This window comes from Panulirus ornatus, chromosome 17 (genome assembly GCF_036320965.1).
Source record: "Panulirus ornatus isolate Po-2019 chromosome 17, ASM3632096v1, whole genome shotgun sequence".
NCBI lineage: Eukaryota > Metazoa > Arthropoda > Malacostraca > Decapoda > Palinuridae > Panulirus > Panulirus ornatus.
This window is the reverse complement of record NC_092240.1, coordinates 50,769,995-50,789,994: the sequence shown is the minus strand read 5'-3', so window position 1 is coordinate 50,789,994 and position 20,000 is coordinate 50,769,995. Positions and strand designations below refer to the sequence as shown.

The 20,000-nt window shown below is 41.3% G+C and overlaps 1 protein-coding gene across 4 annotated transcripts in view; it reads left to right on the top strand.

Annotated features, from left to right (window-relative positions):
* Positions 1-20,000, top strand: part of LOC139754740 (cytosolic 10-formyltetrahydrofolate dehydrogenase) — a 79,573-nt gene that overhangs the window by 8,462 nt on the left and 51,111 nt on the right. For 2 of the 4 annotated variants that reach the window (XM_071672470.1, XM_071672465.1), the window contains exon 1: positions 7,683-7,792. The exons of 1 other annotated variant lie outside the window; for it this stretch is intronic. The gene's annotated coding sequence lies outside the window, so the exon portion shown is untranslated. Of the gene's footprint in view, positions 1-7,682; positions 7,793-18,596; positions 18,698-20,000 lie in introns of those variants that run through there. One more of the 4 variants, XM_071672468.1, reaches the window with a different exon arrangement.

Here is a 20,000-nt window from a genome sequence, read left to right as displayed (position 1 = left end):
CCTATATTCTGGCCTTGGATAGCACGAGTCCAAACCTAGATATCCCCCCCCCCCCCAAGCTTCCATTTACGCACTCCCACACACCTTGCTCGAAAGCGTATGTCGCCAGCACAAGGCCCAAAGACGTAGCATATAGATTTGGATGCATAACCGCATTCCAAGTTGTGGTTTATTTTATAAAGTCCCGCTCCTATAGTGACTGAAAGTTGTAGGTCCATATGAACCTACCCTGCTGCGCTTATGATATAATACCGGATATAAAACAGGTTTTTATTTCATTTTTTTTCCACTCTGTACCCTAAAGTCTTCGTTGAAGTCTGCTGTTATCATTTCGTTGTCGCCTGGGACCTCCTGTCGCCCCTCATACAAAGTGTCATTGTTCAGGGACTTGGTGCATTTGATTACGTTCTCAAGCCTCGTCATTACTACATTCTAAATACTGGATGTCTCCCGCGTTAGCGAGGTAGTGCAAGGAAACAGACGAAAGAATGGCCCAACACATGCACAGACATATACATATATACACATTTACATATTCATATTTCCTGCCTTCATCCATTTCCGTCGCCACCCCGCCACACATGAAATGGCACCCCCTTTCTCCCCCCGCGCGTGCGCGAGGTAGCGCTAGGAAAAGACAACAAAGGTCACATTCGTTCACACTAGTCTCTAGCTGTCATGTGTAATGCACCAGAAACCACATCTCCCTTTCCACATCCAGGCCCACACAAGCTTTCCATGGTTTACCCCAGACGCTTCACATGCCTGAGATTCAATCCATTGACAGCACGTCGACCGATATGCCACATCGTTCCAATTCACTCTATTCCTTGTCAACGCCTTTCACCCTCCTGCATGTTCAGGCCACGATCACTCAAAATCTTTCTCACTCCATCCTTCCACCTCCAGTTTGGTCTCCCACTTCTCCTCGTTCCCTCCACCTCTGACACATATATCCTCTTGGTCAATCTTTCCTCACTCATTCTCTCCATGTGCCCAAACCATTTCAATACACCCTCTTCTGCTCTCTCAACCACACTCTTTCTAATGAAAGGGTGATTAATGATTAGTGCATTCCTTGTGGTAAATAGATCTTGGGCATGAAAGGTATTTGGACGTATTGAAAACGATGTTTTTTGGTGATGGTTGATGTCCAAAGCGTAGACGGGTGAGTGTGACCTGTATTTGTCCTGGAGAGTGTGGTTTCTGATGGGTGTATGTCTGGTGCATTGAGGTGGAAGGCCAAATGTTTTTTTTTTTTTAAGTGCTTGTCGCGTCGATTCAGTGTGTATGTGTTTGGTCAGTGATGTATTTGTTAGGGGAAGGAAATCTATCAATAAAGATCACTAAAGTGAGAGCTAGGGGGTTCGTATTTTATCTTTTTTTTTAAATTTATTTCTGAGTGGAGGTTGGTGGCTGGTTGTGGGAGTGGTTTAAGTTGGAGGAGGAAGGAACCCAGAGCTGAGTGCCGAGCTGTGAGTTGAGATGGGATTATGCTGGGATGTCCTAGAGAGAGAGAGAGAGAGAGAGAGAGAGAGAGAGAGAGAGAGAGAGAGAGAGAGAGAGAGAGAGAGAGAGAGAGAGAACGTAGGTCGGTATCGAACGGGTGTGTGTGTGTGTGTGTGTGCAACGTTTGAAAAAAAGAAAATATTACGGTTGTGTGGCGTTGGTTGTCTAACCTCAACCATCTACAAGGCCACAAGCAAGCCCTCGGTGCCCAAACCTGCTTGCATTCCCTCCCTCCCTCCACACAGCTCGCCCGCTCCATTGCCAAACCTCGTCGCTCCAACCAACAAAAACCAAGACGCTTTAAAGTTTACATGACAGTGTAGTGCCTCTGAGCTACGGAAATTACTAATGATAAAAACGAGGATATATATGTGACCTTTATATGCGTTATGTCAATGTCTTACGTATACTTTCATTGCTTTCGTGGGAGTGAAAGAGAGAAAAAAAATAACCTATTTCTTCATTCGTTGATTGCCACCTTTCAACTCCGGTTCACTTTATTCATTTCGGTGTTTTGATAATCGGTTTTATTATACCATTTCTCCATCTGACGTAAATCAAGTGTAATGGCACCTTAACCTTCATACAATATTCGTTCATGCCTAATAACACTCCTAGTGCGAACATGGATGCCAGAATATTGCGAAAGATGTTGAGGTGGGGGTGTGGGAGGCAGCGGTGGGGCCCCATGATGTAAAGGGATTCAATACTCATTCCCGCTGCCAAACATATTCCACACACCCATTCACTACCTTATATTTCCACCTGTGTTCAGGGGAGGATCCGGTACTTCTAGGGGGGGTTGTCACCCACCCTAGCTTTTGTTTTCCGTGGCTAGGATGTGAGGAGTGATCCTCACCCTTACTACATATATGAATCATAAGTGAGGAGAGAATATACATCGATGTATATATATATTGTACAATGCCAGAGCTACTAGGTGTGGATTACTTCATATCAGAAACTACGTGAATGAATTGATGGCAGAGGCCATATAAAAAAAAGGGGGAGGGGGATGGTTGTTTTCTCGGTGTATGAGAGAGAAGGGGTAGGTCTAGGTAGGCCTGCTTTCTAAAAAAAAAAGGGGGGTTCCATACCCCCTGGATTCGCCCATGGATCATCGCCATTCCTCTCCCAAGCCAACACCCATTCATGTCACTCCTTCACCCCCTTCAGTCTCTCTCGGTCACCGCCCAACATGTGTTGAGAACCGCTATTAAATCATATTAAACCATTACTCTCGAACACCGTAACTTATATAAAAGATCACGGTGTTTTGCAAGGAAGGAACTATACAAACCAGTGACTCATATTTTTCATGAGGTGTTCCATTTATTCCCTAATCATGCCATCTGTACAGTTTAATGGATGATTTCAAATTCTCACTCCATCCACTCAAGTATCACTAGTCAAATAACAACATTCTCTCTCTCTCTGTCATATATATATATATATATATATATATATATATATATATATATATATATATATATATATATATATATATATATATCCTATGAGTCCACGGGGAAAATGAAACACGATAAGTTCCCAAGTGCACTTTCGTGTAATAATCACATCATCAGGGGAGGCACAAGAGAGAAATATAAGTCGGTTGATATACATCGAAGAGACGAAGCTAAGACGCCATTTGGTAAACATGCGATTATCCAAGACAATCGCATGTTTACTACATATATATATACCATCGATCACCTTTTGAACATTACTCGTGTGAATCATCTTTCGAATCCACAGAATTATTGTCGAAAAGCTGTGTTATGTACGTCAGCCACGTCCGAGGCCACATGTACCTTTTTGTTGCATTTATTTTTGCAAGGGTGTTGGGGGCAGGGGGGTTGTAGCTTAGCCCAGCAGGCTGGCAAGGTCAGAGGCGCCTAGCAGCTCCCTAGCTCCCTAGGGTCCGCTGGCTGCCTACGTACCTACCTAGCTGGCCTTGGCTGGTGGGGGCTAAAAATATTGTGGGGCGTCATGCATCTTCACCCGAGAGAGAATAATTAGGATCTATTTCTTTTGACTTGGGATCTTCTAGATGATCTATTTCCTTCCAGGATAATATGTAGTCGATAGACTATGCTCCAGGGCTTATCTGTACGGTGAGGGAAGGTAACGCAAGGAGGAGGGGGGAAAAAAAGAGAAAAGAAAAAAGAATGAGGCGATGTTTGCTCAAAGCATTTTGATGGATCGTGACCTGGGTCAAAAATTCACACGGGGAAGTAGGTCAATGTTTGGGAAAGGGAGAATTGGCTTCTGGGGAAATTTTGACTGGGAGGAAACCATAATGCTTGGGAATTATCACATTAAGTACTTGAAGTTCATTTATGTAATGTGAATTGTTGTTTCTTGCATAAACTATAGAAATTTGCCTTAGGGGATACATTATAGATAAAGGATTTAGTACATGAAGTTCAGTTATGTAATGTGAATTGTTTCTTGCATAAACTATAGAAATTTGCCTTAGGGTATACATTATAAATAAAGGATTTAGCACTTGAAGTTCATTTATGTAATGTGAATTATTGTTTCTTGCATAGCTTATAGAAATTTGTCGAGGGGAATACATTATATAGGAAAATATAAACAGAAACATAATAAGGATGATTTATTCCTTTATGTATTTCATTTATTATTTGGAGAGTATTTAAAGTTCTTCAATGGGGTCCATTAGAAAAAATAAAATATCACTGGCTCTTCGTATTATGCCAGACTTCAGACACAGTTCTTGGATGCAATTGTCATTGGCTGGCCAAGCTGTGCCATTCTCCATGTATTTATAGATTAAACGAACATTACCATAATGTTCTCTTAGCTAGATCACAGCCACAAGTGTGCTCTTTCGACAGTTTCACCTGAGTTAACAGAGAACAATGAAGAACTCATCTGGACTATGCATCAAAAGTCTCCATGAAGTGGGGAGGGGGCTGTAAAAGCCACCAGACCTGTAGTGACCCGTAATCTTACACAACGAGATTAGAGTCGGCCCTTAGGGTATAAACACCGTCCCACGATTTCTGGCAATACATGGACACATTCTTAGGCAAGAGAGAGAGAGAGAGAGAGAGAGAGAGAGAGAGAGAGAGAGAGAGAGAGAGAGAGAGAGAGAGAGAAGAAGTAAGACCACGGCTGCCGTCTCCATCCATCATCCCCCCCAAACACATCAAGGGGAGGCTTCCCCCAGATAAACCACCTTTATATAAATGGTAAGAGATTTTGAACGCTGGACAAACCGCAAACCTCGAACTCTCTCACGACAGACATGATCACCGCCAAAGTCATCTGTCCCAGAAACAGAATGGATCACAGGCTCTGTACGCCATCTGGAAAGGAAGATGAATAAGTAGGGGAAAACGCGCAGTAAACAAGCCTGCATTTCCATTCTGCAAAAAGAAAACAAAAATAAACTCGTATACGTCTCCCACCAGCTCGGGGGATTATGCAAACCCAAGCACCGTCTCAGCGAACAGAAGAAGTAGGTTGTTCACGAGCCTGGCTAAGTTTTTCATGTGCAGGCAGGCTAGGTTGCCATGCTGGCTAGCTTGCCATGCAGGCTAGGTTGGTTACGAACAGGTTAGGTTGGTTACGAAGAAGCTTGGTTGCCCAGTAGGCTAGGTTGGTTACGAACAAGCTAGGTTGCCCAGCAGGCTAGGTTGGTCACGAACAAGCTTGGTTGCCCAGCAGGCTAGGTTGGTTACGAACAAGCTTGGTTGCCAAGCAGGCTAGGTTAGTCACGAACAAGCTTGGTTGCCCAGCAGGCTAGGTTGGTCACGAAGAAGCTAGGTTGCCAAGCAGGCTAGGTTGGTTACGAACAAGCTAGGTTGCCCAGCAGGCTAGGTTAGTCACGAACAAGCTAGGTTGCCGAGCAGATAGGTTGCTCACGAGCAGGTTAGGTTGCTCACGAATATTAGCTAGGTTGCCAGGTAACCTAGGCTGCTCACGAATAGGCTAGGTTGCCAGGTAACCTAGGCTGCTCACGAATATTAGCTAGGTTGCCAGGTAACCTAGGCTGCTCACGAATATTAGCTAGGTTGCCAGGTAACCTAGGCTGCTCACGAATATTAGCTAGGTTGCCAGGTAACCTAGGCTGCTCACGAATAGGCTAGGTTGCCAGGTAACCTAGGCTGCTCACGAATAGGCTAGGTTGCCAGGTAACCTAGGCTGCTCACGAATAGGCTAGGTTGCCCGGTAAACTAGGTTGCTCACGAATATTAGCTAGGTTGCCAGGTAACCTAGGCTGCTCACGAATAGGCTAGGTTGCCAGGTAACCTAGGCTGCTCACGAATAGGCTAGGTTGCGCTCACGTCCAGCCAGGATGGTCCGTATGTCGTACAGACACTGTATAGACGTCTAGGAAGCACCCAGTGAGTGTGGGGGTCTGCAAGGGTCTTCTGCTTGTGGTGAGGGGGGGAAAGTGCCCTCCCTCCTCCTTTCTTTACGGTGATGCATATTCCTCCCATCAGTGAAATTATATATATATATATATATATATATATAATATATATATATATTATAATATATATATATATATATATATATATTAGATACAATGAAAGTGGACTAGGAAAGTTTGCTTTCTTAATTCCTCCTTCCCCTGTCATAAATGGGGCCTTACCTCCTCCTCCTCCTTCACCGATGATGCAGTCTTCCTCTCCTCCCCCCTTTTAGCCACTTGGTAAACCCTCCTTCCTCCCCCTTTTTAGCCACTTGGTAAACCCTCCCTCCTCCCCCTTTTTAGCCACTTGGTAAACCCTCCCTCCTCCCCCTTTTTAGCCACTTGGTAAACCCTCCCTCCTCCCCCTTTCTGCCGACGTAACCCATGACCCCCACAGTTATGACTTGGGTCCCGCGTACCCCAAGCAACTTTCATATATGTACACCACTGGTCTGTGCTCATCTCTCTCTCTCTCTCTCTCTCTCTCTCTCTCTCTCTCTCTCTCTCTCTCTCTCTCTCTCTCTCTCTCTCTCTCTGTGCGAAGAAATCAAACGATAGAAAGAGAAGGAAGTATTTGAGGTAACACAATGTGTTCTACTGACAGTTTATCGCTCGGTAAAGCAAGACAGTTTATCAGAATATATTTTTTGTTCGACAGGAGTGTAAAGTAAACAAGTTTCTTGTGGTTTAAGGTACACCACTTGCTCATAGCTTATCACTGCATAGTTTCTGCTCCTCCGGTGACGAAAACTGACAACTTTGTGACTTAATGAATAGATCTTGATTTAGAAATCATTCGATATCAGTTTTGATGCCAGGGAGCTGTGCTGAATGGAGAATAATGCTTCCCGGCAACTTTTTGCTCCCTCGGCGGGTGGCGCGACAGTGGGCTCCGGGAGGGGGAGGAGCTGGGTTGGAACCCCCAACATACTCCTTGTTTAGAGAGATGCAGTTGTGCTGCTGCTGCGCTGTCTCAAAATCGAAGGTATCGGAGTGAATGGAGAGAGGTCATTATAGAGTGGGATTACTGTCATGCAGTGTCCTGAACGTAGATTTATGTTAGCCAGTGGGGGATCATTTTGCGACCCTTTGAGTATGACAAGTGTTGGTCCTTGACCAGAAAAGGTTAGGTGTAATGACCTGACCTTTTGACCTGACCTGTACATGTCTGGCTAAAGTCCAGCAACATTAAACCCAAGGGTCGTACCGTCGCCTTCAAGGATCTAACGAAGCGTTGGTTCAAAATGGAACTAAACATGTCACCATTTCTCTTTGCAACACATCTCTCATAGTAATCTAATGTGGGTATGATAAGAAATCTATAAACTACCTTAGGTTCATTTTATCAAGTGATTAAACTCAGAAAAAGTTTGTCTGGCCTGTTGTGTGTTTACCATGTAATCTTTTAACTGTCCGTCAGTGCTGGTGTCATGGCCCAGACGAAGAGAAGTTTTACCACAAGTTTCGTTCGTTTTGATACAGTTTCGTCTGGTTATGACTAACGGCATATCTGAAGTTACGTAAAGCTGGTACGATAAGAGAGGTTCAGTGGGTATAATCAATTTTTGATTCTTTGAGCGTGTCTTCGCCACAAAGATACTGAAGAAATTCGTGGTGGGAGAATGCAGTAACCCTCTGTGATGGAAACATAGTTTCTTATAATTTCCTTCAAGTGGTCTTAAGATAGTAAAAGATTCATGAATAATGCAAAACGGTGGCTTGTTGTTGATCAGGTCGTGTGAGGCGGGAGCTTAGGCTAGCACCGTAGTGCTGGGGAAACAAAGTGTGAAGAGGGTGAGAACTTGGTCGAGTTGGGAGGAACCTCAGAATTAGGTAAGCGCTCCCTCCCTCCCTGTCCGCCTTTGCTACAGTGTTCCCAATGGCCAGCACACACCCAGGCGGTGAGGCTGGTCGTGTATTTGGTCACGTTTGAGCTGTCATTTTTGCGCTCTTCGTTTGGCGACTGTGGCCTTCTTTTATTTTCTTCATCCCTGGAGCACGACAATGTCTGCCTTGCGTACGATGGCTTTGGTCCAGGACCTGACTGTCAATATTAAGGTATAGGTTAAGATGGCCGGGATCACCACCCTATTCTATGATCGTAATGTCGTCTTACACACACAAAAAAGGGGTTAATCTACATGTCTGAAGGAGGTTAGATTCGATAAGATTACATGAAAAGGACCTTGGTGATCTAATCAGCTTCAAATTCACCACTTATCTCCCCAGTGGCTCTCGTTTTCTACCCCACTTCCCTCCCACTCCTCCGATCTAGGGAAATACCTGATCTTCCTCCTCCTCCTCTCCCCACACACAACTTTGCTGCCAGATTACCCCCAACCCACTTCAAGCATCTTCAGAACCGCGCCATCTGTGACGTGTTTCCGGGCTGTTCACACTGCTATGGGAACCAAAGTGACTTTCAAAAGCATGGGTCTTTTCGAAATGGAATTCAGGGAAAAGCGAAAACTACGTCGGGATCTTTTTTGGGGGGCTATTTCGTGAGGGGTTGAGAGGGTTCCATGGGTTAGGGGGTAAGGGACTGAGAGGGTTCCATGGGTTAGGGGGTAAGGGACTGAGAGGGTTCCATGGGTTAGGGGGTAAGGGACTGAGAAGGTTCCATGGGTTAGGGGGTTATTTCGCAAGGGAACTGAGAGGGTTCCGTGGCTCCAAAAACTTTGAAAACCCCCTGACTTAATGATGGTTCGTCTCTTGCTCTCCTTTATCTTCATACCTCCAACCTAATAGTTAAATATAATGGTTCCTCTCTTACTCTCCCTTTACTTCATACCTCACCTAGCAATAGTCTTAATCACTGCAACTGGGGAGAGCCAGATATCACATTGGTTACCGAGCATGTTTCGACATTACGCACACCTTGATTAGAATTTTATTAACTAACTCCAGTGCAGTAGAGCCTCCTCATTAAAAGAGAGCCATTAGAAATCACTCGTTAAATATTTGATTCTTATATATGTATATTTTCATAATTGACAGTTATAACAAAATGGGTCGATGCTAGGTTTACGCTTACAGCGAAATGATGCTAAATTTTCATTTTAATGGAGATGGATCCTTAGCTTCCGGATGAGATTTTTTCATTAACTTCTTTTCAAGGTGGCTTGTGGAATATAGAGGCAATACGTCAGGTCTTTGTGCTTTCAAGTTTATCATTTGGCAGATATTTCTGGTATTTCCAAAAGTGTAAACGTTGAAGTTCGTCCTCCAGTTACACCCGTTTTCTTTTTAGAATTTGTCAAAACAAATTAGCATTCAAAATTGAGTAAACAAACTCCAAACACCAGAATTATTCTCCCCCCAAGTAAATATGGTTTTTCTTGTTCTCTCTAAATTCTTCCAAGTGTAGATATAACCTTAAGAATGAAAAAAGCTTAAACAATTTCGCTCCCAAAGCAATAAAACCACATCCGTAGTTAAAATTAGCTATTCCTCCACCAGCGTAAAACCAAAATTAAAACCCAATTTTCCATTAAAACTTCAAAAATATACGCATGAGATGATTGCCATCCCTAAAACCCTTAAAATCACTTTAAATCTCTCTCCTAAATGAACCACAGGAAACTGGGTTAAGCCACTGGAAAGCGATAAAGACATATTCATTATCGTAAGCAAAGACTAGTTAAAACAAGTATTGCATCTCTCAATGGAGCATTTTTACAAGATAAATTCTAAGTTTTGGCAGTTGAATATGTTTACTCCACCGTGGGGTAGTGGTCAGCGTCACGATAATACGGTAGATAGGATCGGCCCGTTTGAGTTCGAATCGTGGGGCGTGGTAAAGGCTTACTTCCGCCCCTCGTGTTCATCTGCTCCTCAGGCTAGTTGATGAATATGTACCAAGGATGGAGTGAAGGTGTGTGTGTGTGTGTGTGTATGTGTGTGTGTAAACTTATACAGAAGTGAATACATGATTCATGTATTCAGGGGATAAGGGACGAGGCAACATGAGTGTAAAACTTTCTCCATATGAAACAAAATATCATAACCCTCCCTGTTTTCTACAACCAGGAATAACCATACACTCCTCCCTCACAACCCTCAACCTAACTCATAACCTGGAATAAGAACGTACTTCCCTTAACAACTCCCACCCTTCCCCCATAACCAGAAATAACACGTTTTTCCCCTTTCACAACCACCCACCCACCCACCCACAACCCCTTTTTGATAATCCATGGAATATTCTTTGGCCAAAGCCTTCGAGAAACAGCCATTCACACCTTGACAAACCTGCTTTCATCCACGGTTTCCAAATATCCTTAAAAGCATACGTATATATATATATATATATATATATATATATATATATATATATATATATATATATATATATATATATATATATCCCTAGGGATAGGGGAGAAAGAATACTTGCCACGTATTCCCTGCGTGTCGTAGAAGGCGACTAAAAGGGGAGGGAGCTGAGGGGGGGGGCTGGAAATCCTCCCCTCTTTTTTTTTTTTAATATTCCAAAATAAGGAACAGAGAAGGGGGCCAGGTGAGGATATTCCCTCAAAGGCCCAGCCCTCTGTTCTTAACGCTACCTCGCTAACGCGGGAAATGGCGAATAGTATGAAGAAGAATAATATATTAATATATATATATATATATATATATATATATATATATATATATATATATTGCGCTTATGAATGATTTTCCCTGAGAATTGCTTACTGTGGACTGCACGGGTCATTGCAGAACTCACAAAGAACAGACAATGGGTGAAAATGTTTACGTACATCAAATCTACCATTTTTAAAAGGCGGGACAGAAATATTGTTCTTTTTTGATCAACGGCGGAGGAATGAGGGCCTTCCTTAATCCCTCCGCCTGTAGCCTAAGTCCCTATAGCGTCGCAGGTCACCCTGAAAATTAGATTTAAGATCAACAGGACAAGTTTGCATGCACCACTGTCGTGTCTTATTACCCTCATATATCCATTTGCGTCGTGAACTTACTGGCGTCTGGCGAAGAAGATAAAAGAAACGGGTTGTAGACTTACAAAACAAATAGGCGAAAGAATGAAATCATCTGCGATTATTTTTGAAGACAATGAAAGGAGATGGAACACGGCCAAAACAGCCAAGCTCTGCTGCCACCACACTAACCACAACCACAACTTCTTCGGCTATTTTGCACCTCCCGATCGCCATCGACCAAGACTCTCTGTTGATCACACACACACACACACACAATCACAGTCTCTCCCACACATACAGTGAGGTTAATTCTTGAACCTTCGCTAAGGAGGTTTTTGAAAGACATCTGCTGGTGTGAGGAGGGAGGGAGAGGTTGAGGGTGTGTTTTCCCTAGGCTGGAGGCCGAGTCATCTGCTAGACGGGTCTTGTACCTCGCCATGTCTTGGGCTCAGAGACGACATCGCTCCTCGCCTCCCACCACCCAGACTGGGTCAGCTCCTTGAGACCAGCAAACATTTGGAGTCACGCCTTAGACACCAGCCGCCCTCATAGTCTGCAGACGTTAGGTGTATTTTCGTAGATTCGTTTCCCCAAATTAGTAGCGTCCACGAAGTTCGAGCTGACATTGCAGACCCCTTATCAGAGCCATTCATAAATGTGGGATAGAGAAGCAGGGTGGGCCCATGGCTGGTCCTTGTTACGTCGAGCCATTTTGAGGCTTGAATTTAAATCACTGCTCTTTATTTAAGGCCAGTCAGCCTATCTCCTAACCATCTATTCTCTGTGGCTTAACTTGTGATAGTAACCTTTGATGTGGAACTTTGTTGGGTGATGTTTAAGAAACTGGATAGGATACATGAACTGCATTACTTGCATCAAACCTATCGATCATGTCATAAAAAAAAAATATAAGCAGACATGATTTGTATCATTCACTCTACTTACAAATGCAGAGGAAAAACCACTTAGAAAATTGTGAAAACCTTTGCCATGGTTTCGTTGTTTTGTGCCAAGTCACCATTTTCTGTAATTGATGGAGTAATTGATTGGGCAATGACTCTCTTATTAGTCTTAACTATTCAACTAGCGTTTCCTTTTTACCAGTTTCAGAAGTGGACGCTTCCAACTGACATGTAGGTGGACATGTAAATAATTGCCTCGTACTATGAGTTTCTGACGTGTTACGTTCATAGAAAACGAGTGTGCTTTCTCACGTCGCCCCCCCTCCACCACTTCGGCGTCGTTTCGGTAGACGGTTTGTGTGTTCCCTCCTCTTCAGCAGGATTGTTCAACATATGGAACGATTCACTAGTTAGAGTGGTAGAAATCAGGGCTGTAAGATACGTTTTTAAGAAGAGAAATGATAGCTAATTCGCTTCAAATTCACGACTTATTTATATTCTCTGCACCTCACTTATCACAATGGCAATTTGCAGGTTATTCTCAGAATTATCTGTATACCTCCTAACTTCTGGTTATCTTCCACTATCACAAACAGCCTTGAAAGGTCGCATTGGTTTGTTGATGCCAGAATTACTTTGTGTTGCATTGAAATCAACGACACATTGTTCCATTCTAGTTTTGGACGCCCGACATTGTGTAGGACCAATGTACAAGGAGGTTCAGCTCAAGTTTTGAACGCCGAACATTTTCAGGGACTTGAGTTAGAATGATTTAAGTAAATACGAGATTACGGAGTCTTCAATAATTTCCACTGTAGCTCTTAATTTGGAACACCAACCTTTCCTTAACTGCAATACAGCACAACAGTGTTTGAGGAACGGCAAAAAAAAAGTCTTAAAAACAAGGCCTAGTTAACATTACGCTCAAACGTACGGTTAACAAAATAATGAAAATATATATATATTACAAACGGGGAAAAAGAGATGTAGATGTAGAAGGCCATGAATTAGTCTATTTACTTTGTAGAAAGATGTAAGGCATTGCCGGCCAGCTAGGCCTCTGGCCAGAGGCGGTGGCTAAGCCAATCAACGCTGTGGCAACATCATGTCACACATGTGTGGGGGGGCCCCAAGCCACAGCTGCCTTCACTACACACACCCATTTCTACGTCATCGTAACCCCTTAACCATAATGGTCCTACCCTTAAAGGCCAGATTAAAGGGTAGGCCATCATACATAAGAGACGACCTCCCACCCACTTAAAACCATCGTTCGTTTTTCGATAGTTTTTTCATTGTAGGTCATTTGATTTGCCCCTTTTTCCTCTCCCCGTTGATCATGGGTGAAAATTTTGATTATCTAACGATTGATGGTTCATTGAATTAGAGGGTAATCCTGCCTATTAGTTTAGTTTCTTGTAGATTTTATTTATGATAAGGTAGATAGGCTAACCGAAATCCTCACCACACAGGAAACATGAAAATTCATCCTATCCAAAAACTATTATGCTTGATTTATTTTCTTATAAAGATGTAATTAAACTAAAGTTTTCTTAAGGAAGAAAATTAAATTTTGCATTTTTTTTTACCGCACTTTATGCTAATTAATTGTGCGCTTCTGCCCATCATTGTAACATCGGAGATACAGTGTGATTAAAAGTTAATTGATGGTATTTCATAACGTATAGCAGCTTAGCAAGGGATTAATTAATGATATTTCTTACGTATAGCAGCTTAACAAAGAATTAATTGACGATATTTCATAACGTATAGCAGCTTAGAAACAACTTGGGAGTTTTTATTCCAGTGAAACATTTGTAATGCATGTATATGTAAATGAAATTTTGTGATAAACTCATCTTCTCTCTTCCTTCCTCTCTCTCTCATAATATATATATATAATAATAATATAATTATATATATATATATATATATATATATATATATATATATATATATCTCGGGGGATTAAAATTGTTTGAGTGATTTCGATGATATATTGATTGATCATTATCATCATAACAGTTTAATGGGGGCTATTACCCTCCTCCTAGGATACGTTCTTAATGGCCATCAGTCTAAGGGTTCCCTCAGGTCAGCTGAAGGGCCTTGAGGTTATTAACTTGACCATGCCACACCCACACTGGTGTTACGTTAGCCTAGTGAGTGGGCAGTTACGTGGTGGATGGGCGCCACCCAGCGTGTGTCACACCGCTGCTCACCAAGTCCTGGTGACACACTATCTCACACACTCGACCCGGGTTGATATAGCTTGTTTCCAATCAGCCTCGCTCAATATCATGTAGTCTTCTTAGCCAAATATCGTCGACATGTTCCTTCCTTCCCAGAGGGGAGGAAAAAAATCCCTGGAGGCAAAATTATTTTGTTTCATTGCAGATGTGTAATAATGGTAGGGAGTTATATCGCTTTCCTCCGTAATTTACTAGATTGAAAAAAGGTTTTAAGAATTTATTATGAATAATACTTGATGCAAACCACGTTTAAGTTTCCTAAAACGTGGTCTAATTTTTTCTTTCACATTTCCTCTTCGATTCTCTCAAATTCGAGTGTGTGTTGGACATCTACGCTAATGATATTGTTAGTGAGGTGGTCAAACCTAGCTTGATGGTAAAGTGGTCATTTCATTCATGAGGGAGACACAGCGAGTGTATGGTAAAGCACGCAAATTATCGTTTAAAGTCTCATCAGGGGAGACACAAGATGTGATTATTACACGCAAGTGCACTTGGAGAGTATCGTGTTTCATTTTCCCCGTGGACTCATAGGAATATCTTGATCACGCGCAAAATTGTGATCCTTTCCAATAAAATATATATATATATATATATATATATATATATATATATATATATATATATATATATATATATATATAATATATATATATATGGACAGTCGCATGTTTACCAAATGGCGTCATAGCTACGTCTCTTCGATGTATATCAACTGACTTATATTTCTCTCTTGTGTCTCCCCTGATGATGTGATTATTACACGAAAGTGCACTAGGGAACTTATCGTGTTTCATTTTCCCCGTGGACTCATAGGAATATATGGGTGTGTGTGTGTGGTGTGTGTGTATAGGCCATTCTTCGTCTGTATCCTGGCGGTACCTCGCTGACGCGGGAAACAGCGATCAAGTATAATAATAATAATAATAAAATATGACGCCAAACGCTACTGATCCTTAGGCATTGCATGAGCCTCGGTCCACGCGGTTGGGTAGTGAGGGGTGAGTGTGTGTGTAGACTGCACTGCCAGACGGTGTTTGTTCTCTCAAGGTCAATCAAGTTCTCTCGCACTGACGAAAGTTTATGTATGTGGTCAAGGACTCTTATTTTAAGTCATCAGATCTCGTATTGATAGATTCTTTTTGATGGTGTTTTGATTATCCAAAAAGATTGTTTAAAAGAAAGAGGTTATTTTTCGTAAGATCTCTCGAGTCTTTTATATATATTTGTCGTTCGAGATACTACGTTGTTGATCGTGGTATACCCTGGTTCCAATTCACTCTCGCTGTAGGATAAAACCTTATTAAGTCGCCTTATTAACATTTCTCGATATTCATTATCAATATATCTGTTATATAAAACCTTATCACAAATTCCATTAGAGTTTTTTGCAATAGATTCCGTTGTTTCCTTATTCATGGCGCAAGGGGTCGCTTGGTGATCTGCGTCAGATATCGTCATGAATTCGTTTTAAAATTCGCCCTAATTTATGCTGCACATGGCTCTATCTCACGGCAGACACCACCACTACATCTGTTTTAGGAGGTGGGAGGCGAGGGTGAGGCTCTGTCTACACAGGGGAAGAAAATTAATGTTTTAAGGCATTGTATCAGCATATGTTTGTGCGTGATCTTCCTCAAGGGTTTTTTTACAGGTCTGCATTAATAGAAGACATATATTGGTCAGGTCAGGTCAGGGTAGGGTCCTGCATTTGAAGCTAGGGAAGTCACCATATCTGGCAGGTAGTTTTCAAACACCCAGTCAGGGGTGGTTGGCACTGCATTAGCTTACTGTTGTCATGGATGTTCAAGGCCATTTTTCGTCGTGGGTCAGGGCGGGACCAGCTTGTCTCTAAGGGGGGTGTGTGTGTATATATACATGCGTTTCCCCACACTGTGATATTGTCAAAATATATATATCTACACTAAAGGTTATTATATTCGTTTGGTACGTTGTATGATAGTGTGGTTCCGCTGTTTCATTTTCCGTTCATGTTAGATGAGGGAAGGCCACGGGCGATTGAAACCCCTAATCAAAGCCATCTCATTAAGGTTGTATTTTACTGTATATGTATAATGTAGTCTGAGCATGGTGGCCCAATTTATTGAGATCACTTCTTTAATGTGGGTGAACAGCGTGGTGGACTGTGGCCCATCTGCCACAACTAGGATTCAAACCGAGTCCCTTCGTATACTTTTTAATTTAATCGACCAAAAAAAAATAAAAAGAAATATTCATATCGAAAACATGATTAAAGAGAATCCATGCCTTGATATTCTTGATTAAACATTGCTTGAGCTGGTCTGCCTGAGGTGAGGAAACGTGATGTGTAGCAATGAACTGAAGGTGATGGTAAATGTTAAATGCATCAAGCAGGAGGGATGGTGAGGGCGAGGTTGTGTGTGTGTGTGTGAGGGAGGTGGAGGATCTCTTGAGAACCGGTACTGAAAACCTGTTGTGTGTGCTTGCTTTTAGGAGTTTCTAAAGAGAAAGCCACGTCGATTCGTCGTATTAATAATTTTAAGACATTTATTATTTATAACTCTCTCTCATATATATAAGCGTAGAAGAGATGTCATTTAAGAGTCTTTGCAATGATTGACAGTTTTGATGATTTGGTTTTGAGATAAAAAGAGAAACTCGCTTACTTTTCAACTACAGTAATATTTTGCCACTATCAGTTGCATTACCGCTTCTACGTTACAATTGTGATCAAATAAGTATTAAAGTCTTTTAAGAGTTTACATAAATCTAAGTTTGGCCTTAACTCTTCAACAGTTGATAATTACAGTATATATATAATTTTATATACATCCACTGTATGTACATTTTTTTAATCAAGCCAGGGGAGCAATTTCAGTGCTTGCCATTGACCATATTTCCCTTGGATACACCCCTGGAGTACATTCACAAAGCATCACTTGTGTTCTTGCACTCAAGTCTGATAACCCAGGCATATGTCTGCGTTGGTGACGTGTTGCAGATAACGGGTTTATTTAGGAAGTTCAAGGCAGCTGTGCTCTGATATGACACATCACGTCACATTGCAAGACACCCCCAGTATTCCTTTATCAGAGCAAGGCTGCCTTATCTTGTCACCATGTTTGGTGTCATAGTGGAATATTGCATTAACATGTGAGTGTCACTTCTAATCAAATCAACCCTCCGGCAAATACACATTTAAGCTGTTCTATATAACTGGACATCATTTTTGATACAGCTTAACTGAATGTTTACGGACACCAGAAAGAATGTTAAAGGTGTTCATTGTGTTATGGTAAACAGTCCTGTTTTGGAGCTAGGTTTATATGCATTAAAAGTCTGTCACACACACACACACACACACACACACCTATTAAGGATCAATATAATGGTTGCAGATGGATAACGGATATCTGTTGAAATCAGGCGAAAATAAGAACCAAGTTTTTTCTTCTACTTTTTTAAGTGAGGCCTCTGAGATCAGCATGTAAACCTCTTCTACAGTATTGCTTGAGGTTGTATTTATATGTATAATCTTTGACATAAACTCTTGGAACAGAAAAGTACGACCCAAAACCAGCGGTTGTGAACCAAATTAAATTATTTCTCCCGTGTTGTAGAAGCGTTCACTCGGTAGTACCTGTGGACACCTTTCCCCCATCTGTTTATTAAGGGAAAAGTGACTCTCAGAGGCGTCTAGTTGTGTTGGAGAGCTAGTCTTGCCATAATGGGGTTTCCACTGCACAGATATAGTAATGTCAGACCTGGAACCCATAAGATTTTCACGTCTTCAGGCAACAATTTACGACAGCACGTTTGTGAAAGCGTAGCATTACTTAATCATTTCTTGTTTTCAAAGCATCCTAAAGGCAATTATGATTCACGTCTTCACGTTATAAAAGAAATATACCTTCAAAGATCCTTTTGAATTTCACTCATCTCTTCTCACACTGTCCATATTCTTCCATGGACGTATTGGGCTAAACAACACTAAGTCATTCTCCCACAAATTATCTATTTTAGTTATAGAAAAGATCACAATTATTGACTGGGAGAGAGAGAGAGAGAGAGAGAGGTTAATATACCCTTATTTCTTATATACAAAAAAAAAAAGGGTAATTTAATCTTTGATTATCGGAAACTGTTTCCAGCCTTGATGGATTATGGGATAATATTTTTTTTTTTTTTATTTTTTTGATCTATTTACTCCTCTGTCCCTCAGGATTTTTTGTCTTTTACAATGACAATGCTTTCGCAGGAATTGGATCATGTGATTAGATCTCTCAGGATGGCATAATTGTCTATTAATACTGACGATCTGTATTACAATCTTAAGTCGTTGCTGTGTGGCAGAGGGTCGTGGTGTGGCCAGCAGGAGGAGCCAGCTAGCATGGCAACAAGGTTATTACAAGGACGTGGGTTTAAGAGGGAGGGTGTACTTGTGTTCGCCCACTTTACTGCAACACAGGCTAGTGAATGTGTGTGTTGTGTTGTGTTGTGTGTAGTGTGTGTTATGTGTGTGTCTAGTGCCATCATCATCCCCTTGTGGATGCTGTTCATCTCGTCAGTAGACGTCATAGCGTTTGTAGTGGAGCATTGCATCCTCTGTAATTGTCAATAACAATAACAACAACACTTGTTTACGATCATTTCACAAAGGTAATTCGTATATAGTTGATTTCTATGACATTAAGTCTGACTGGCTGTTCGCCCAGTCTTGTGATAAGCTCTTATGTGACTCACATAATACGTTATAGAAGGTTAGATATACATAGATAGCACCCTGATTAGGAAATTTAATACTTTTGTAGTTTCTACGACAGAAAAGTCTTTTGATTTTGAGTAATACATACGACCTTATCTAACCTAAGTGTATATATATATTTTATATATATATATATATATATATATATATTATATATATATATATATATATATATATTCCTATGAGTCCACGGGGAAAATGAAACACGAAAAGTTCCCAAGTGCACTTTCGTGTAATAATCACATCATCAGGGGAGACACGAGAGAGGAATATAAGTCAGTTGATATACATCGAAGAGACGAAGCTAGGACGCCATTTGGTAAACATGTGATTCATATATATATATATATATATATATATATATATATATATATATATATATATATATATATATATATATATACAGAAAATTTCGTAAGTTCTATGTAGCGTAAACTATCAGCTCTGTGTGTACTGCAGTAGCCCAGATTTAGAACACTTCCGCTTGGCACAGTTTATATAATTCTGCCATAGTGACAAGACTTAGGTGGTTTGTTGACAAATATTCCTTGCAACATTCTCCCTCCAAACGAATGCTCAAATATACTTAGATGTAACTCATGGTAGAACTGGAGGAATAAAAGAAAATAATCTATTGCTATAATTTTCACGTTGTGGCAAAGTTTAGTTCTTGTAAAGCTCAGTGTTTATGTACTTTTGTGTAATCGACAACTGAACGAGAATATATATATATATATATATATATATATATATATATATATATATATATATATATTTTTTTTTTTTTTTTTTTTTTTCATACTATTTGCCATTTCCCGCGTTAGCGAGGTAGCGTTAAGAACAGAGAACTGGGTCATAGAGGGAATATCCTCACCTGGCCCCCTTCTCTGTTCCTTCTTTTGGAAAATTAAAAAAAAACAAGAGAGGGGAGGATTTCCAGCCCCCCGCTCCCTCCCCTTTTAGTCGCCTTCTACGACACGCAGGGAATACGTGGGAAGTATAATATTCCCTGGGGATAGGGGATTAAGAATACTTCCCATGTATTCCCTGCATGTCGTAGAAGGCGACTTAAAGGGAAGGGAGCGGGGGGCTGGAAATCCTCCCCTCTTTTTTTTTTTTTTATTTTCCAAAGGAAGGAACAGAGAAGGGGGATGGATGAGGATGTTTCCTCAGAGGCCCAGTCCTCTGTTCTTAACG